We start from the raw sequence: 20,622 nt of genomic DNA on the forward strand, positions 1-20,622 counted from the left end.
GTGGGGATGGAAGACGAGTTTCTGGTTGGGATCCGAGCCCTGTGTGGCTGGGACTGCAGATGCCTGAGGGGGCTCTGAACCAACAGATTTATAGGCTGAGAAGCCCACATCCATTTAAACATCCGGGTGTGTTTTGCTTAAAAGTTAAAGAAAAGGACTTTGGTGGCTGTGGAGCAGGCGGCACGTGTGGGCCGTGGCGGGACGGGCGGTTCACGGTCCTGAGGCCCCTGTGTCCCCGGCAATCTGGCCTCGGGCGCCAGGGGAAGCAGGACAGCGAGCCCTCACCTCCAGGAGGTGGTGCCCAGCTAGGGAGGAGAACAAAGGGGTCAGCCCCACACTGGGGCCCTCTTCCCTGCCTCCTACAGCGTCCTCCTGCACACGCCGTCTGCTCCGTTGGTCCCTGCACACCGCTCCCAAATCTCTGCTTCACGCTCATTTCACTTCCAGAATTCTCCCCTTTCTACAGCTACCACCAGCCCGATGCCACACAGACACCTCACACCTATTAAAATCTAATCTTTGAGCAGCAAACGATGTCCGGGGCCGAGGAGAATACAGCCAGAAACAAGGCATGAGAGGAACATTGCTTTGGAGGAGCAACTTCTTGTTCCTGCAGCATATCCGTCTCCCCTCACATCACTTGGTACTTGGTATGCAGTCGGTGCTCAATAGCTGTTCATTGAGCAAATGAATTGTTGAAGGACCCCGCCACACTCTCAGCTGTGAACCTGGCAAAGCCCCACGATGTCCTCCTGGCCCACTTGGCGGCCCTGCCTTAGGCGCCCGGTCTCTGAGCTGTGCTGTCTCAACTGCCTGCCTGGGCAGCTTCCCTGCTCAGACCCACTTCGCTGCTTAAATCCTTCTCAATCCAAGGTTTGATACTATTTGACGTGTAAACGTGCACCTGCTGCGTGCCTGGCCCTGGGCTGAAGGCCTCACGCATGCACGCAACTTCTCTTCAGAGTCACCATGCGAGGCTGGGAGTCCCTGCCCCCGACTTGCAGCCAGCAGGCCACCTGCCATGCAGGGGAGGGCACGCCGGCTCCACGCCGGGCTCCTCATCACTGAGCTGTTCTCCTGGGCTCTGTGCAGTACTTACTTTTAATTTTCTGTATATTGCAATGTTTTGATGTCTTAAAAACCCTTCTGGCTGGAAGAGACTGCCCCTCCTTGGGCTAGCCAACTTTTAGAGAGAGCAAAGGGCCAGCTGGGAGCGTGGAGCCTTTGACATGCAAACTAACAGGCCCAGAGCTCCAACTCCTCTATCCTGCCCTCCCCGGGGAGGCAACATCCCTCTGCCTTAACCTCCCCAGGTCTGGTGCTTGTGGCCCTGCCCTGAAATTCATGTGTTAAAACCTTAACCCAGGGTGATGGCATCAGGAGGCAGGGCCTCGGAGCCAAGAGGGCGCTGGGGTTACAAGGACCTCCTCTGCCCCTGACACCATGTGAGGACGCAGCGACAAGGTGTCATCTGTGAATCAGGAAACAGGAGCTCACCAGACATCGGATCTGCCATCACCTTAATCTTGGAACTCCCAGCCTCCAGCACTGTGAGAAATACATTTCTGTTGTTTATAAGCCACCCAGTCTGTGGCACTTTGTTATCGCAGCCTGAGGGCGCTGGGATAGCCAGAGACCACCCTCTGAGCCCAAAGCCCACCGAAATCATTCACACTGGCCAATCCGAAACTGTCCACCCTGCCCGCCCTGCCTCTCCCAGGGAAGCCCCCCTGAAGGCTGTGGCCTGCTGTCCCCGCCTGCTTCTGGGCTCCTCGCCATGCGCTGGTCTTTCCTTACAGGGTCATAGCCTGACATGTTCAACTCCTGGCTACTGTGTAAGGCCAAGAGCATGTAATAATTGGAACCTCTTTTTGCAAATATGCCCGCGTGACTTTCTGTGTGCCCCGCACTAGGCGCTCCTGCGCCGACCGCCGCCTCCTGAGCCGCGAGAGTGGCAGCGCCGTGGCCGCCCCAGGCTCGGAGCAAGGGGGATACTGTGCTCTCCCCGTGGTCTCACCTGCAGGGGCTCCCGCCGCTCCAGCTGCCGTCCCAGTGTCAGGCAATGAACGGAAAGGGAAGTCACTGCTCAGAGCCCATCACCACCCTGCGCAAAGACAGTCCCTCTGCCCTCTGCGCCCCCGCCCACAGCCCCGGTCGCGGGCAAACCCAAGCAGAAAGGGCGGATCCCTCTGCGACATGCACGAGGACTCTCTTCCAGATGAGCAATTCAGCGTTTTTAAAACTTTGGATTCAGTGCTCCAGGTCGTTAAAAGTAATCACAAGTTAAAAATAAACATTTAGTATAATAATTAAGAGCTCACAGGCAAGGTCTTTCTATTCCCTTAAGTCCCTGAGATCCAAGTTCACTCTCCCCCAGTTTATTGAAATTCGGAAGCACGCCCCGTGCTCTGTCATGTTCCAGGTGACCGTGCGTTAAAAAGCCACCCTGTAGGCAGTGGTGGCTACAGACCCGACTGTAAGAACAGACTGTCAACTTTTTAAAAGTGAGAGACAAGTATTTCTTTAACCATTGAGATTCCCCTCTCCCACCCCCACACCGAAAACCTTGATATTCTTCCCCAAGAGGGAGTCCCGTGGGCAACTTAAGGTCCAGAAACTTCTGAGGAATCTGTGCTAGTTCAATGCTTCCAAGTCCTACCTTGGAAGAAAGTACAGAAAGTTAAATGCAAGAAAAAGTTATGCTCTGAAGCCCCGGTAGCAACTGGCAGACCGGAGAGAGCAGGTGCGTTTGGGTGGCTGGGTGGGGCAGCTCCCCCATCGGGACCCACCCTCAGGCCCAGGGCTGCCCTCCTCTGACTCGGGGGTTCTGCCCTGTAGACCCACAGCCCCTGGGACGCAGGCGGAAGGGCCGTGCCCCTGCAGCAGAGGATGGGACAGGCCTTCCCAGGACGCGGTCCTCTACGAGACCTCACTGACCTGCCTGCCAACTGGCCCCGGTGGCGCCTGAGGCTGGCAACTTCTCACCTGTCTTCTTCCGTAGTAGGGCTTGGGGGGCACTTTCAAGCCCAAAGTTTCCTCTTTGGACCTTCATCTTGTTAAGTTTTGTCCATTTCTCTGGATTGGTCAGGTTAATTTTGGATCTTGGTTTTGTCACCCAAGGCGTCTGAAAGGCCTCCCGGCTTCCTGAGCTAGATGGTGGGGAGCGTCCAAGTGCCCCTCCGGCAGCGGTTCTTCCCTCGTCGCAGGAGACGGGAGACACCTGGCTGGCAGGGCCTGCGGACTGTCTGTGTTCTGTCCCCTTCCTTCCCTTTGGACCTGTCTTTTAAGGTCTTGACCGTTTCCATGACTTCCCTCGCCAGCACACAAACGTCTCAGGTCCCTTTTAGAACTGAATTTGGACTAGCGTCACAGGGCTCTGTGACCCCCCAGGGAAAGATGGAGTCCGGCTTCCCTTTCATCTTGCCTGTTTGACGGTCACCCCTGGTTCCCTCAGCCGGATCCAGACGCATTTTGCCAACGTGGAAATGAGGCAGCGCTTTGCCCGCTGTGCGCTGGGAACCCCGCGGTGTCTCTGTGCTAGGTGCGCCAAGGTTCTCGTGCCAGTTTCCCAAACAGCCTTGCCCTGAAACGTCGAAAGAGAAGGGCGTGGGTGGACCTGGAGTCCTTCCGCCGTCAGGGTGCAGGGGGAGCTGCATCCTCCTCCCTCCACGCACGCGGGCCTGGGTCTTGCACACCAGTCTGGGCAGTGTAGATTAGGAAATAAACAGCCTGTTTCTCTCTTTCCTTCCTAAATAAATGTGTTTCCCTCCAAAGAAACTTCACTGTGTGTGCCCAGTGCCCACCACGCAGGCCGCAGGGGACTCGGGGCTGGCCCACAGCACTCGCCAGAGAGCCCGGAGACAGAGGAAGCACTCACCAACTCCAGCCACTGTCATGCTCTTCCATTTACTCTAATAGAATCGCCCCCAATGTACCCTCGGCTAAGTTGTTTAGCAAGTAAAAATTCCACAGTCCATACATAATGGGATTTCTTTGTAAGCTGTCATTGATCCATCCTACAGATCTGGTTTGTTGAGACTTCAGTGACATATGAGAAAATGAAACGAGGAAAAGTGGGGAGTTTATGCTTTAAAATTGAGACTTCTTGGGACTGGTTCAGAGAAGGCTTCATTTCTGGGAAAGAAAAACAGAGAGGTGAGTTAGGAAGAGGTGGGAGGTCATATGATCTGGCTTTAATGAGGATTGTTTTGGGAGCTGTGGCTTTCAGCCATGCCAGCAAAATCCTCCCTTGACTACACCTGAGCTCTACATCAGGATTTTTCTCCTAAAGATTTAGTATTTCAGTTATGTATTACAATATATCAAGCCATCCCGAACCACCATTTCGCTGTGCTTATGGGTTCTGTGGGTTGTGAGTTTGAACAGAGCACAGTGGGGTGTCCTGTCTCCCACCCGTGGTCTCTAAGGTGCAAATGTGAAGCGTTGCATGCTCGGGAGGGATGCTGAGGGCGGGGACTGGGCCTGAGTCTTCCAGAGGGGCCGTCACTCCATGCTGGCACCTGGGCCGGACGGCTGGAGGCTGAGCTCTGCTGGGATGCTGACCATAGCACCTCCTCCTCACCATTCTGTGTGATTTAGGTGGCTCACAGCATGGCCTCTGACTTCCATGAAAGAGGGTCTATGATGGTTATTTTTATGTATCCACGTGGCTGAGCCATGGGACCCAGATATTTGGCCAAAAACACCAGTCTAGATGTCACTGCAAAGGCATTTTTTTAAATGAGATTAATGTTTAAATCAGTAGACTCCGAGTAAGGCAGATTGCCCTCAATAATGTGGTGGGCCTCATCCAATCAGTTGAAGGCCTTGTAGAGGAAAGACTGAGATTCCCTGAGGAAGAGGAAATTCTGCCTGCAGATTATGTCTGGACTTGACCTGCAGCACCAACTTTTTCCTGGATCCCCAGCCTTCCAGCCTACTGTACTGATTTTGAACTTGCCAACATCCACAACCATGGGAGCCAATTCCTTAAAATAGATCTATGCATATACATACACACCCTGTTAGTTCTGTTGTCTAGAGAATGCACATACTTGGGCCCAAGACGGACAGTCCCAAGAGAGCTTACTGGGAAAAATGAAGGCCAGACTGTCCAGGTCACTTCCCTGTGCTCCGTTGGTGGAGCTCAGATTCAGGGGGAGGGGACAGAGCCCACCTCTTTAAGGGAGGAGCGTCCAGGAATGTGGGGCCATGGTTTACAGCAACTGAAATTGCAATGGCCTTTGACACCTGGGATCAGATGGAGGTGGGGCTCCCAGTCATCGTCTAGAGGGCTGAATGAAGAGGAGGTGAAGAGCACATCTGTGCTGAGAGCCCCAGAACCACTGCGCAGCCTTGGAACGCATCTCCACAGGGACGCCCTTGTCCCACATCTCAGGTAGGACCAAGTTGTCAAGGCGAACTACTGCCTCTGAGCTTTGGGAGAATCCGTGGCATGAGGGCCGCGGGATCTAAACATCTGGGTGACAGAGTGTAGGCAACTTGGAAGAGGGGTTATAGGCACACAATTCCGTGGGTGAGGTTGGTGGACGGCCGAGCACATGGGCAGCAAGACGACTCCTCCCCGCGTGCTCCCTGTGTGCCAGGCTGTACACTCAGCTCTTTCACTGTCTCGTTTAGCTTTTAGAATAAGTGTGAAAAGCAGTGTCTCCACCGTCTGCCGCAGAGCAGATCACCCCGCAGTCATTTCGCCCTCCATTCTCTTGGCCCTGGGGGTGACCAGGTTCAGCCGCAGCTCTCACTGCATGGCTCCCGTGAAGCCGTGGTCAGATGACGAGGAGGGCTGGGGTCACCTTGAAGCTCCGTCACTCTCTGTGGATGTGCCGTCTGCGGGGACCTCAGCAGGGACTGTTGGCTGGAACACCAGTGTGGGGTCTCCAGGTAGCTGTTCAGCTCTTTCAGGGAGAGAGCGGGTGCCAAGCACGATCACCCCAAGAGAGCCAGGCAGCAGCCATGTGGTCCCTTATGACATCACCTCGGAATCACACAGCATCACTTGCCCTGAATCCTATATGTTACAAGTGAGTCACTAAGGCCGGCTCACATTCAAGAGCAGGGGTACGAAAAAATTTGCCTACATGTCTTAAAACCACCACAGGCAGCCTGAATTTGCTCAGTTTACAGATGAGGAAATGGAAACCTGAAGATGCTGAGTTGACCTCAAGGGTGCACTCAGCCAGCAAGGGGCAGGAGTGAGACTCGAAACCAGCCCGACCAGGGTTCAAAGCCTGTGCCTTCAGCCACTGTGCCTGCCTGCCTCCCGGTATGCCACATTCTGGCAGGGCACGTAAGACATAGATGGATAGGAACAGAATTTGAGGTTGGAAGACAGAAGAAAGGAATGGAAACTGTTCCAAGAGCAAGCAAGGAGTGAACATATCATGCTAAGAGAAGTCAGAAGAGGCTTCCTGTAGCAGGTGGATCTAGCAGAATGAGGAAGGGTCTGTGTCAGATAAGGATGTACAGAGAAGCTGGGGGCACAGGGAATGTGGGGGGCAGGTATTCCAGGCAGAGACACAGGACATGTGGAGGCAGGAGCACACGTGGTAACCCTGACTAATAACAGCTGAGTGGGCATAAGGAGACGCTGACTGGCCCCTGATTATGTTAAACAAAAGTGCTTAAATGCCAGGTAGAGGGCTTTTGCTTTCATTTAAAGCTGAACTTCTCAAAGTGTGGTCCCTGGACCTGGAGCTTCACGTTTCACTTGGAAACTTGCAAAAAAATGCGAAACTCTGGGAATGGGCCCAGCAACGGTATTTTCACAGCCCTCCAGGGGCTTCCGATGCAGGCTCCGTCTGAGACCCACTGCTCCCAGGTATTGGCCAGGGAGGTCTCAGTAGTTCCGAGCAGGAGTGCGCTATGATCTGAGTAGCTTTTAAAGCAGATGGCCTGGCTGTGGTGCGCTGGGCAGGCTGTGAGGAGAGAGCAGACCCGTGTCCCCTGGGGAGGGGCAATGCGGAGCTGAGCTGGTGCAGGAGAGGGGAGGGCAGCAGGGATGGGATGGGAGCAGGGCGGGCACTGGGGCCTGAAGCCCTGGGTCTCGGTGGTGGTCTGCGTCCACTACAGAGTTCACAGGCACAGTCAGCTATTTAGAATTTAGATTTTCTCTAAATATTTGAACCGCAAGCCCAGGAATCTGGGAATCAGCCGAGGACCCAGGGATTGGGTTACAGACTGGGCTTCCTGTTATGCAATCAAGCAGCTCTCTGCATTTTGCCTCCGGGAGAGCTTGCCCTGGTCCAGCATTTTCTCTCAGCTCTCCATGCTTGTTGCAAGGCCTGTTTGCTCAACCTGAAGCCCACAGATTTTTCTAAACCATCTTTGCAGAGTGAGTTTAGTAATATAACCTATCACATATGGTTGAAAATTAAATGAGGTAATTCCTGTTGTGCTCAATATATATTAGCTATTTTTGTTATTTTCACACTTGTTATCATCATCATTACTCATTCACTCACTCGAGGTGTGCTTGCTGTGGACCCACTGTGCGCAAGCCTCCACAAACCCAGAGGAGCGTCACCACGGCCTGTCCTCCACGCCGCTCTGTCCTTCACGGTCAGCTCATCTGCAAGATGGACAAGAACGCGGGTCTTCCAGTCTCAAGAATGTGGTTTGAGCCCTAAGTTTCATAAAGCATTAACTATAAACTTGGAAAATCATGTCTCTAAGCCTGCTGATTCATCTGTACATGAGGCTGGAAGCCTCGCCTTGCTACACAAGATTGGGTAAGGATCAAATGACAAGGAGGACGGGAAGGCATTTGAGGCTAGGAGAGTCTGTGCACCCTCAGAGAGTGTGGCCGGATCCCTGCCTGTCCCCCCTCCTCCCCCTGTCCTTGGCCCCACCCATTCCCAGAGCTTCCTCCTCTGTCTCCAGGGGCAGTTCCCCAGGGCAGTGTCGCAGGTCTCCTTGTCTCCTCCTCAGGGCTGCTCTTAGCTGCTCTGCCAATTCACTGAAAGCTAAATAAGTAAAGAATCGACTTGCTAAATGACTAATTCAGTGAACACACCAAATATACAGATTTGTCAACAACTTGTTTCTTTAGACTCTTTGCAGAGTATTTGGCAGTTCTTACAGGATGTGGTGATTTTATCAGCTTAGCGATGTTTAGGGAGTGCTCCATGTGTGCAGCTGTGGGGGCCTGGGGGGCACCAGAGCACAGTGCCGATGGAGGGAAGGACAGGACAGTCCGCACAGGGCCCTGCCTGGATGCCCGGCTCAGAGAGGCGGACCCGGGGAGCAGGGAAATATGGAGCCCCAGATCCCGGACTCCTGCCGGCCTCTTAGCCCCTGCCAATTTATCCAGTGGAAATCACTGGAGACTGTAGTAATTATATCTTTTAAAGATCTATTCACTGATCAGTGTGTGGTCCACTGGCCTCGAGGGACTTGTTGAGGCCCAGGCAAGCCCTTCCAAGTGGATTTTCAGCCACTTAGGAGCACACGTGGCTGAGCCCTGGTCTTAGCCCTGGGGATTAGTGTTGTCTCTGACGGGCCCCTGCCCTTGGACTAAAACCAGTAGCTCAGAGCATTTGCCAACGTCCCAGCAGGGGATGCGGCATTCGGTGCCACCTAGAAGAGTCAGGCCTCTCATGTTTTAGGTAACGTCTCTGCTTTTCCTCTGTCTGAACCTTCCCCAAAGCTGCCACTTTCCCCGCCTTATTCAACTTTTTCATTTCCCAGCCACGCCTGAGGGTAGAGAACTTTCCCCATTTGCAAATGTCCTCTGTGTCTGCTCAGCCTCCAGGCGGGGCTCAGAGCGCCGGATGGCTGAGCTTCAGTGCCCTCTCTTCTCTGCATCCCTCTGCCGTTGTGGCTGCCCAGGGCCTGGGCCTGCTGCTGCGTCAGCTGTGGCCTCGTGGAGCCTGTGCTCTCCACCAGGAGTAATGGGGTTCCCGGGTGGAGGCGGCCGGGAGGCCCCAGTGGGCACACCGTGGGGGGAGGAGTGTGGCACCCCCCAGTCCCGCACGCAGAGGAGCAGGGCGGTGTGCCCGGTGGAAAGGCTGGCTGCTGGCGTCGAGTCCTCACTTCGTACGGTGAGCTCCGAGGGGGAGCCACCTGCCAGGGCGGGGGTGGTGAAGGTCACACTTCATGGCAATAGGCCCAAGGGACTTGCCTAAGATGCATGTCAGTGGGAACAAAGGTGACACTGAAACGCTCTGCGTGGTGGGTCCTCTCCAACACAGGGGTCTGATGTGTTCCAGCATCCCTCTGGGGACAAAGTTCCAAACCCTCCAGTTTGGCACACAGGGTCTTCGTCAGCGAGGCCCTGTGTGTGTCTCCAGCCCGGCTGCCTGGGTTGGCACTTTACCAAAGGGCACACTCTCCTGTGTGTTTGCTCGTGCCGGGCCCCTGAGCAAGTGGCTGTCTGTCCCCTCTTGTTCCAAGGCCGACTCTCACCCAGCGCGTTGGTTTGCCAGGGCTGCTGTGACCAGTGCCACAGACTGGGGCTGAAGCCCCGGAAACGTCCTTTCTCACAGTTTTGGGGGCTGGAAGTCTAAGATGGCAGGGCCGGAGGGGCCGGTTTCTCCTGACACCTCTCTCCCGGGCTTGCAGACGGCCGCCTTCTCCCATGTCCTCGCGGTCTTCACACTATGAGTGTCCCTGCCCTGATCGCCTCTTCTTATAAGGACCCCAGTCCAATCGGGTCAGGACCCCGTAACGACCTCATACCGACTATCTCCACACAGTCGCATTCTGAGGTGCTGGAGGTTAGGGCTTCAGCGTCGAATTTGGGGCGGCACCATTCAGCCTGTAACACAAAGCCCAAGTAGGGGGATGGGCTGCTCCAGTTTGGAGGGGGCCGAGGGGCTTCCTCAGTTCTGAGCACCCGGACAGCTGGTCACCTCCCCGCCTCTGCGGCTGCAGCCTGGGCTCGGCGTTTCCCTGGTCCTGCTGCGAGTCTGCTCAGGTGAACTCCACGAGCACGGGGGGCCATCCCCTACCCACCTTTGTCCCCCAGCGCCTGGCACCTGTGAGGTGCTCATAGGCGCAGAGAAAGCAGTAAATGTTCCCGAGTGTGTTCCTGACCCTTGCTGCCCTCGTGCCTGCTGGAATGCCTCCCACCTGCCCCTTCAACTCCACCTTTTATTAATGTCAAACCCACGATAATGGCTGGTTCTAAGGCAGAAAACCATTTCAGAGCCTTCCATCAGGGCTGTCTGGGAGGGGCTCTCAGCCCTCTGTGCACACCTGCTGCCCCAGGTTTGGTTTAGGGGAGGGGTCTGGCTACGGTGTTTCTCAGCCTCTCCCACAAGGCGAGAGCAGGAACCAGGTCCAGCCCATCCCTGAGACGACGCATTCAGTGGGTCAGAGCCGCGGCAGCTGGCAAAGCTCATCTCCGAACCCGTTAGCCCTGCCCGGACCTGGAGAGGAGGAAGTCGAGGCAGGGGAGGAAATGAGGCCCAGAGAAGGGCCCAGGCCGAGGCAGGTGGCACTGTCACAAAGGTGTGACCTGCCACAGGCTGCGGGACTCGCCAGGATGCAGAGCCCGCTGGTGTCTGGCCCTGCTCTGTCCTGCCTTTCGCTTTGCCGCCCCAGACATCGTTGGAACCCCTCGCTGGCCTGGGGCTCACAGAGGATGGGGGTCCTGGACTCCGCTATGTGCTTATGGAGCCCAGGCACAGTCCCTGCGCCTCCTCCCTAGAAAGCCCTGAGTTGTGACTACCTGCTCTGTGCCCACCTGTGACATGACGGTGGCTGCGCTTGTTTTGGGAACAGGAGAACCAGAGTCTGTCAGACTGTGACTGAGAGCTGTCCTGGACAGGCGTCATTCGGGTTCTGTGTGTGGTTACCGTAATAACAGCTAACATTTACTGTGCCAGACCCTGCGTGAGGGGCCTCCCCGTGTACTAATTCACTTAAACATACAACCACCCAATGAGGCCCATTCTCTGGTTACCTTGCCGATGAGGAAACTGAGGCACAACAGACTAGATAACTTCCCCAGGCAATGGTGGGCTGGGACTCACCCCCGCTGGGTCTCCAGCCCTCTCACCGTCCCCAGCATTACTCTCGAGGTCGCGCTCCACGCTGGGCTGGAGTTTACAGACACACGCGCACCTGTGGGCTCGCACTGCTGGACGTGCCCGCCCCGCTGCAGTGCGTGTCTGGCCGGAGCTCACACGGGGGCCGGGCCTCCGGCCTCTCCGTGGCTTGTTTCTCTGACTCCTTCCCTGCAGCTGAGGGGACCGTGGGATGTAGCAAGAAATGAATCTCTGTAGCTTGTGAGTCACGGACGTGCCCCAGTAACAACTGCCACAGCTAAACCCTGCACAAGACCTCACAAATCACAGACCCGTCCCCAGGAGAGTACGGCTGATCCTTCCTCTGCGTCCCCTCCCCCAGAAAGTGGGTGGCTGTGATGATTCTTGTTTTCTAGATAATCCAAGGACCAGGCAGAGGACAGAGCGTGCTGGCTCCTTGGCTGTGTGCCTGGAAACCTGAGGAGCCTCAGCACGCGTGGAACCTGAGCACGGAGCTGCTCTGCTTGGGCTTTCAGAGAGAACACAGATGTGACAGACGCTGCTCCCGCAGCCTGGGTTATGCCAAAGGGACAGAACATGGTCCCTGCAAGAGACTCCACAGAGACTCTGAGAGGAAAAAGACAGCACACAGCAAAAAGGGAGGTGAAACATTCAGCACTTGAGCTTGAAGCCTTGGGGCACACCTTATGCCTGGAAAGTAGGAGGTGGCAGAGCTGTGGGTACTGGCGGGTCTGAAAGTGACAACCCCCAGTTGCTTATCAGAGCAGTGGCATGTAGAGCAAGTCAGTGGCGTGTACAGCAAGTCAGTGGCACGTACAGCAAGTCAGTGGCGTGTACAGCAAGTCAGTGGCACGTACAGCAAGTCAGTGGCGCGTACAGCAAGTCAGTGGCCCGTACAGCAAGTCAGTGGAGTGTACAGCAAGTCAGTGGCGCGTACAGCAAGTCAGTGACGTGTACAGCAAGTCAGTGGCACGTACAGCAAGTCAGTGGCGTATACAGCAAGTCAGTGGTGTGTACAGCAAGTCAGTGGCGTGTACAGCAAGTCAGTGGCGTGTACAGCAAGTCAGTGGCACGTACAGCAAGTCAGGGGCATGTACAGCAAGTCAGGGGCACGTACAGCAAGTCAGTGGTGTGTACAGCAAGTCAGTGGCGTGTACAGCAAGTCAGTGGCACGTACAGCAAGTCAGTGGCACGTACAGCAAGTCAGGGGCGTGTACTGCAAGTCAGTGGCACGTACAGCAAGTCCGCACTCCCACGGATGGGTCACCCTGTCTGATCTTTGGCCTTCTGGACTGCACCGATCTCCGGGGTCTGGGCTCTAAACTATGGCAGTGGCACAGAGACATGGAGTGTGAGCGCAGAGAGAAGCCAGCTGTCAGGAGTCTGGGCTAGGACGGTGAGCACTCGGTGGGAAACGCCCTTCCCTTTCTCAGTCCCCGCCATGTCTAGCCGAGCCTGGGTCTGACCCCAGCCTCCTGCAGTCACCACCCCTGCATGCTCCTGTGGCACCTCCAGCCCAGGAGGCTTTCCTGTGGGGACCCGCTGGCTTGCCACAGGGCGACACACTCTGACCCCTGGGCCCACGCTGCCTCCAGGATGTGTCTGCTGTGCTCTGGGTGTCTGTGTCCCTCCAAAATCAACACACCAGGTTGAAATCTAACCCCCACCGTGTCAGTAGTCAGAGGTGGGGGCCGTGGGGGGGACTAGGGCTGTTGGCGGGACCCTGGTGACAGGATTAAGTGCTCTTACAAAGAGGCCCAGGGAGCTCGTCTGCTCCTTGGCCCTTCGGCCCTGTGGGGACACCTACATGGCACCACAGCATCTAGGAGGACCTGGCCCTTGCCAGGCGCAGATCTGTCGGCACCTTCTAGAGTGGTGAGAAAGAAATGCCTGTTGTCTATGAGTTACCCAGTGTGAGATATTTTGTTACCGCAGCAGGAATGGACGCAGACAGTCTCCTTTGGCTCTGTGGCGCCCTGGTGCCACTCTGACAGCATTTTCTCCGGAAGTGCCAGCCCCTGCCTCCAGGGCTGTCTGGTTTCTCACCTTCTGAACAAAATCTCATTCTCCTGAGTGGCATCACCTCCAGAAAGAGGAAATGGGAGAGATACCGTGATCCACAGAGCACTGCGGGTCCCTTGTCATAGCTGATTCTCCAGCACTCCTTCAGGCCAGGGGCTACGGAGTGTCAGACATACCAGGCGAATTTCCATGGGTCAGCTGCAAAGTCGGACTAATCCCGCACATGTGCCACCCTCTTTTTACCAGACCCATATCTTCTTGAATCCTCCCTCTTCCGAAATATCTCCCGTCATTCTGGCTTGGTTGGTATTCACATTTGGCTGTGTCATTTTCCTACCAGTCTCCCCGTCCTTCAACCTTTCCCTCAATGATCTGGCTAATTTCCCTTCAATCACTGACCTCTCCCTCCCAGGTCTAGTTCTAGTTTTTCCCTAACTTTTGGAAAATAAGAAGCACAAGGACGGGCATCAGTAGAGGTTTGATCCAACTGCAGGTGTAGCTGGCGGTGCTGGGTGGGGTCACACTCTTGCCTCAGTGGCCCTTCCATTCAGCGTGGACGTTAGTGGTGTCCGGCTGGCTGCACGTGATGGATCTGCGCAGCTTGTGAGCAGGGTTTGTCGCACTCCCAGGTAATGTTGGCTGTTGCCATCTCGGCTACCAGCTGCTCCTGAGATGTTGACAGAATCTTGGGGATGGACATCAGCAGAACAGGACCTCCGCAGACCACCCTGGCCACCCTCCTTCTGAGAGGGCCCCTTCAGACCTTCCCTCCGTGATTTCCTGGAAGGCAGCTTCACACCAACCCCGATGCTGGGGACTACTGTGGGGGGAGCAACAGGAAGGAGAAGGGGCCCAGGCTTCCGGGTCAGAATGTTTCGGGATCTTGGGACCAGCTTTCCCGCACACCTGCTGTCACACTGAGTGAACCCAGTGGTCTACTTGACTATAAAACTGTAATAGTCATAATACTTACCTCCAAAAACTGTCCTGAGGATTTAAAAAGATATGTACAAAGAACTGTGCAGGGCACAAAGTTGTCATTAATGTTAATAAGATAAGAGAAGTCTTTTCTCCTCCAAATGTTCAAAATTTGGATCACAGAGAGAGGCCTGCCATGATTTCTGAGAAAAGAACAGTCCTTAGAAGGATTCTGAACAGCTGTTTGATTTGAGGAATGCAGTGAAGGGAAAATAAGGATTGTTCCCATTTTTATGAACAGCTTTGTCTATGACATGGGCAATCCCTCCAAACCAGTCCCTTCCACATCCTCTGAAAGGAACCAGATTTTATTATTAAATATTTTTGGATACTTAAGATACTTATTGGAATTTTCATTTTAGAGACCAAATATATGACATCTAATTCTGTATGTTTCTAAAATATTTCCCACATAATTTTGACAGAATTTGAGACAGTTTACAGTAAAAACTATATTTATAGTTCCAATTAATGATACAGTGAGGCTGGATTTTTACATGACATGAATATTTTTTTAAAAATACAATAATAAAATAGTTCTCTTGTATAATTAATATACATGGTGCATTCACAGCTAACATTTTCCTACAGGACAGCAAACTAGGTCTACTTTTCCCTCTGCCATTAAATAGCTATGTGACTTCAGGTGAGGCTTACTTGTTCTGAAATTCAAGGTCATCATTGTAAAACTAGTTCCCTGAAAGGGTTCTGTCATGCCAATTATTTCTCCAAAATATGATAAATTAGGAATGAAAGTCTCTAGTTCCCTAGTATTGTTGTCCCTAACTGCGGGGCTGCATCCTGGGCCGCAGAGCTCCGCCGCACCCCTCAGCCCCAACCCCCTGTCTGGGGAAAAACTGTCTTCCGTGAAACTTAGGCAGGGGCAGGGGGGTTGGGGGCAGGGGACAGCAGGGGTGCACATCAAACTTAGGAACAAGGTAAGGGTGCGCTGACAGGGTGGGCGGTGGTAAGACGCACAGCAGGAGGTGAGTGGGGGGCGGGCTGGGGCAGCTTCATCTGTCTCACAGCTGCTCCCAGTTGCATCACCCCCTGTGCTCTGTCACCCCACCCCGAACCCCACCCTGTCCACGGAAAAATTGTCTTCCATGAAACCAGTCCCTGGTGTCAAAAAGGTAGGGGACTGCTGCCCTAGTGACTTTATTGCAAGGATTTCAAATTGCTGTGTTCACTGTCTTCTCTTGAAACATATTGTTTTCATCTCTATGATAGATACATAAATATATATGTGTGTGTACACAGGTTGAGCATCCCAAATCTGAAAATTAAAAATCCAAAATGCTCCAAAATTTAAAACTTTTTGAATACCAACATCATGCCCAAAAGAAGTGTTCACTGGAACAGTTTGAATTTCATATTTTCTGGGATGCTCATATTTGGGATGCTCAACTGCTATAATACAAATATTCCACAACCTGAAAAAATCCAAAGTCTGAAACACACTTCTGGTCCCAATCATTTTGACATTTCAAATAAGAGATACTGTGTGTGTGTGTGTGTGTGTGTGTGTGTGTGTGTGTGTGTGTGTGTGTCTGAGTACACATATGTTCCCCAGAAGTTCATGTGTTGGAAACTTGACTGCCACGGCAATGGTATTAAGAGGTGGAGCTTTAAGGGGCAATTAGGCCAGGACGGTTCTGCCCTCATGAATCGTGGCAGTGGGGTCGTTATCACAGGAGTGGGCTCCTAATACAAAGATGAATCCACCCTATTTTCTCTCCTGGGTGTGCTCTCTTGCCGTGTGACACTGTCCACCATGGCATGCTGCAGCACGGACGCCCCCACCAGATGCAGCACCTCAGTCTGGGACTTCCCAGCCTCCAGGACTGTGAGCCAAATAAACTTCTATTCTTTATAAATTACCCAGTCTGTGGCATTATCTTATAGCAGCAGAAAACAGACTAATATATATAAATATAATTTGAAAGATTGATCAAGAATACAATTCCAGGGTACCCCAGTGTATTTATCTCTGGATTTGGTATCAAAAGGTGTAGTTCTCAATTCCTGACAATGTGACATTAAACAAACAACTTAGCTTCTCCGAGCCCATAATCCAAGTGCTGCACCTCCACCCTTCTCCGCATCTTCGTCCCACTCTCTACTTCCTGCTTCTCCAAGGCCAGGGCGCAAAACTGCTCACCTCCTTCACGGTAGCTGGACAGGGCAGCACCTCTTGTTTTCTGATGCCAAGGAACTTCACTTTCCTCTTTTGTCAAATGTTTCTGCACTCTTGCTTCAGCTGGCAGGATTGCGTGGCTGTCTTCCTCAGTCTGCTGATAGGTGGGTCACGCTGACAGGCTTTCCAGGGTCGGACCAGCCTCGCTACCTGGAATAAACCCCACTTAGCTATGGTTTATAATTCTTTTTATACATTACCAGAATCACTTAGCAAATATTTTGTTGAGAATTTTGTATCAGAGTTCATGGGAGATATTGGTTTGTAGTTTTCTATTTTTTTGTGCTATCTTTGGTTTATATGAATACCATACTAGCCTGAAACAATAGATTGGCATGTACTCTCTCCTCTGAAATAATTGTGTAAAATCAATGTTAATTTGTCTTTAAATGTTGGGTAGAATTCTCCAGAGAATCTTTCTGGGCCTGAAGATTTCTTTTCTGGGAGGTTTTACTTTACAAATTCAATTTTTTTCACGGTTATAGGACTCTTCAGTTGTCCATTTCATCCTCATTGAATTTTGTTAGTTCGTGGTCTTCGAGGAATAGGTTTATTTCTTACAAGTTACTGAATTCATGAATGTAAAGTTGTTCATTGTATTTCTTTATTATCGTTTTTAATGGCTACAGAATCTGTAGTGATATCTCCCGTTTCGTTCCTAATATTGATGATTTGTGTCTTCTGTCTCTCTCTCTCTCTCTTTTTGTTTTGTCAGCCTTGCTAGAGGTTTATCGATTTTATTTATTTATTTAAAGAATAAGCTTTTGTTTCACTGATTTTTTTTCCTATTGTTCCCATTTTCAATTTTGTGAATTTCTGATCTTTATTATTTCCTTTCTTCTGCTTGCTTGGATTTATTTAATTCTCTTTCCCCCCAGTTTCTTGACGTAGGAGCTTACAATATTGATTTGAGATTGCTCTGCGTTTCTAAACTAAGAATTTGGGCTAAAACTTTGCCCTTCAGTACTGCATTAACTACAACCTACATATTTTGAGGTGTTATATTTTCAGTTTTACTCAGTTTTACACTTTTTTACTTCCTTTGAGATTCTCTCTGTGTCCCATGGATGATTTATAATTGTTTTGTTTAATTACCAGATGTTTGGGGATCTTTCTGTTGTTGATGTCTAGTTTGATTACATTATGTTCACAGAACATATTAATGCTAGCTACAATTTCAACTATTTTAAACATACTGAGGTTTGTTTTATGACCCAAGATATGGCCTATCTTGGCGACTGTTCCACACATGCTGACAAGACTCACTGTGTTCTTCTGTTATTGAGTAGAGCGCTCTATAAATGTCAGGCTGACCTTGTTTGTTGGTGGTGCTAATTGATTCTTCCATATCTTTGCTGATTTTCTATTTGGAAGTTCTATTAATTGCTGAGAGAGAGGTGTTGAAGTTCATAACTATAATTGTGGATTTGCATATTTCTCCTGTTAGTTCCATTAGTTTTTGCTCCATGTATTTTGAGGCTCTATTGTTTGCTGCGTATGTATTAGGATCACTGTGTCTTCCTAGTGGATTAATCTTTTTATCATGGAACCTCTCTTTTTGTCTCTAGTTCCTTTTTTCCTTTCCTTTCAAATCTAGTTTATCTGATATTAATATATCTACTTCTGCTTTTTTAAAAAAGTTAAAAAGCTGGAGTAGATATATTATGGTATCTTTTCCATCCTTCTGCTTTCAATCTACCTAGATCACTGTATATGAAATCTGAATGTCACTGTATTTTAAGTGTTTTATCGACAGCATATTTTTCCATGTTTTTCCATCCACTTTGTCAATTTCTAACATTTTACTGGTGTATTTAGATTATTTAAGGCATCTATTGACACAATAGGGCCTAAGTCTGCCATTTGTTTCCTCTTTCCTGTTTCTTTGTTTTTCCTCTTCTTACTTTTCTGTGGATCAGTAGAACATTTTTTTTAATCCCTTCTTGATTTATTTGTAGGCACTTTATTTTTTTGAATTGAGAGAAGTGCCCATCTAATGTCATTAGGTTTTTCTGTGGGAAAGGCTCATTCCAGGCACTTCATGTGACTAAGGCGAGAAAGCACAGCACCCAGAACCCAGGCTTCTTTGGGGCACAGCACCCATAACTAGCGTAGGACTCTTTCCACAGGGCACAGGAGGAAACATAGACAGAACTCAGCATGCACAACTGTGGAACTTCTGCATGACAATAAGCACCAGGGTCAACCTTCTGGGGCTGAGAAAGGACTTTTCACATTTATTATGGGAGAGACTACTTGAGAGGGAATACTGAACTTCCCACAGTTTGCAGGATGAGTGCTTCAAACCGAACCCGGTAAAACTTGGTGGCCTCACTTCATACCTCATGCTGGTAAAAACACAGATCACAGAAATGTCAACTCTGTATCTTCCGTCCAGAATTATGTAACAGCAACCCTTTCCACAGGGACCTGCTGAGTCCTGGTTAACTGCCTTCTGTGATGAAGAAGGACGGAGACAACCTTCACACCCATATGCCCCAAGTGCGATGAGAGTACCTGGTCATAGTCCTGTGGCAAGCATTTCCCCCAGGACATTCAGAGCTTTCACAAACTCAACCTCATTAGTTCTTGATGTAAACATCAAAGTCTTTATCTCCCTGTTATGAGTGGGAAGATTAAAGAGCGGATACTTGCTCAAGATCACATGCTAAGCCAGGAGTTGAATTAGTAGTTAAATTCCCTCCTTGGATACATGAAATAATTGGCCACACTAGCTGATGTCTGCAATGCTAATTATTTCTGATGTTTGGTTTATAATCCAACAGGACTTCTGCCTTCTCAGAAAGAAGTGCATAGTCTGGTCTGGGGAGCCCTGGCTCAGTCAAGGTTTATTTAGCATGTATATAATGACATGGGTGACAGGTAATGGTGATAGCTCACCTCATCCCAAGGTTTTTGGGAGTTTCGCTGGATTTATTCAGTCATTACTTCCTGCATGCATTAAATAATTCCTGCCAAAGCCACTGGCACCCAGCAGTGCGCCCAGTCAGGAGCTGCACAGGTGGACGTGCCAGGCTGGTGAGGGCGGCAGCTGGGAGATGCAGGGACACGTGCTGTGCAGAACGGGTTGTGAGAAGCCAGCAGGTAGAAACAGTGGCTGGAGGAAACTTTTGAAAAGTGACTGCCCTTTATCTAGAAATTTGGCAGGCAGCCAAGAGGATAAAAGCTATTTTCAGCCGAGAATGTTCCAGATCGAAGGAAGGGACAGGAAGTGCAAAGACATTGACTTAGCACTAATGGTACATCCATGAAAGGCAAAGAATTCGCTGTGACTGGAGACCTGGAGGACAAGCGTAGATTTGTGGGAAATTAGCTCAAGGAGAGAATCTGGGGCCAGGTCAGGCCGAGGGGGGCCTTGAACCTCTGCCACCTCCAAGATAGTGACTGTGGTGGAAAGAGTACAGGCACTGGAGGCAGAAGGTCTAGTTTCAATACCAACGCCACCTTGTTTGTAGGATTCCTGCTTTCCCCTCCTCCCAGCCACCCAAGCAGTCGAGCAAGGTGTCTAAGGCATTAAGCAAAGAATGGATTTACAAAGCGATAAAAAATACCAACGCAATGACTTCTAATAGTTTGTGTGTGTGTCTGGATTTAACATCAGCAGAGCAGAGCTTGAAGCCACTTGCTCTGGTTATAGGATCTGGTGAAGCTTAAGGACCTGGCTGGGGACCAGGTCCTGCAGAGTGATCGTTTGCCAGCATCTGTGTCCAAGGACCTGAGCCGCTGCCTTCAGCAGTCAGGTCTCCACCACTCCTCACCAGCGCCTTGGGCGCGTGTTCCCCAGGGGCACAGCGCAGTGTTGGGAAAGTTGACAAATCCATCTCAGGACAGGTTAATTGTGCCCACTGATAGCACGGAATTCTCACTATTCCTAAACTCTTCCCTAGGAGACAAGCTCCTGGGATCATTACCAGCCAAGACTGATAGCTTTCTCTTCTCTCCTTTTTCATTCCTTTTTATTTCCTCTGGAGAAGATGATTTATTAAGCACAGTAGCCAAAACTGGAGAACATCTAATACCTTGTCTATGAAACCAGAACAGTAGACTTACTACTCATTTAGAAACTGTCTACACCTAGGCCTAGTAACAGCTGCGTTGACAGTCCCAGGATAAATGAAGAAAATGTTATAGAGATTGAAAATGTGTGACTAAGTGACTTAATTCTTTGATGCTTTACTGTCTAAGGAAGACTGCTTGGAAAACTTTGATGTTTCTAGAGCTAAATTTAGCAACTGCCTAGGGTGGTCACAGTTTTTCAGGCTTATCTAAGGACAGATGTTTGTACACACCGCACACCTAGACATACACACACTGCACAACACTCACCTACACCACAGAGCATTGCCTGCAACTTGTATTTCCAGAGAGCCATGACGAGTGCTGCCGCCACGCACC

Source organism: Lemur catta, chromosome 14 (assembly GCF_020740605.2).
Source record: "Lemur catta isolate mLemCat1 chromosome 14, mLemCat1.pri, whole genome shotgun sequence".
Taxonomy (NCBI): Eukaryota; Metazoa; Chordata; class Mammalia; order Primates; family Lemuridae; genus Lemur; species Lemur catta.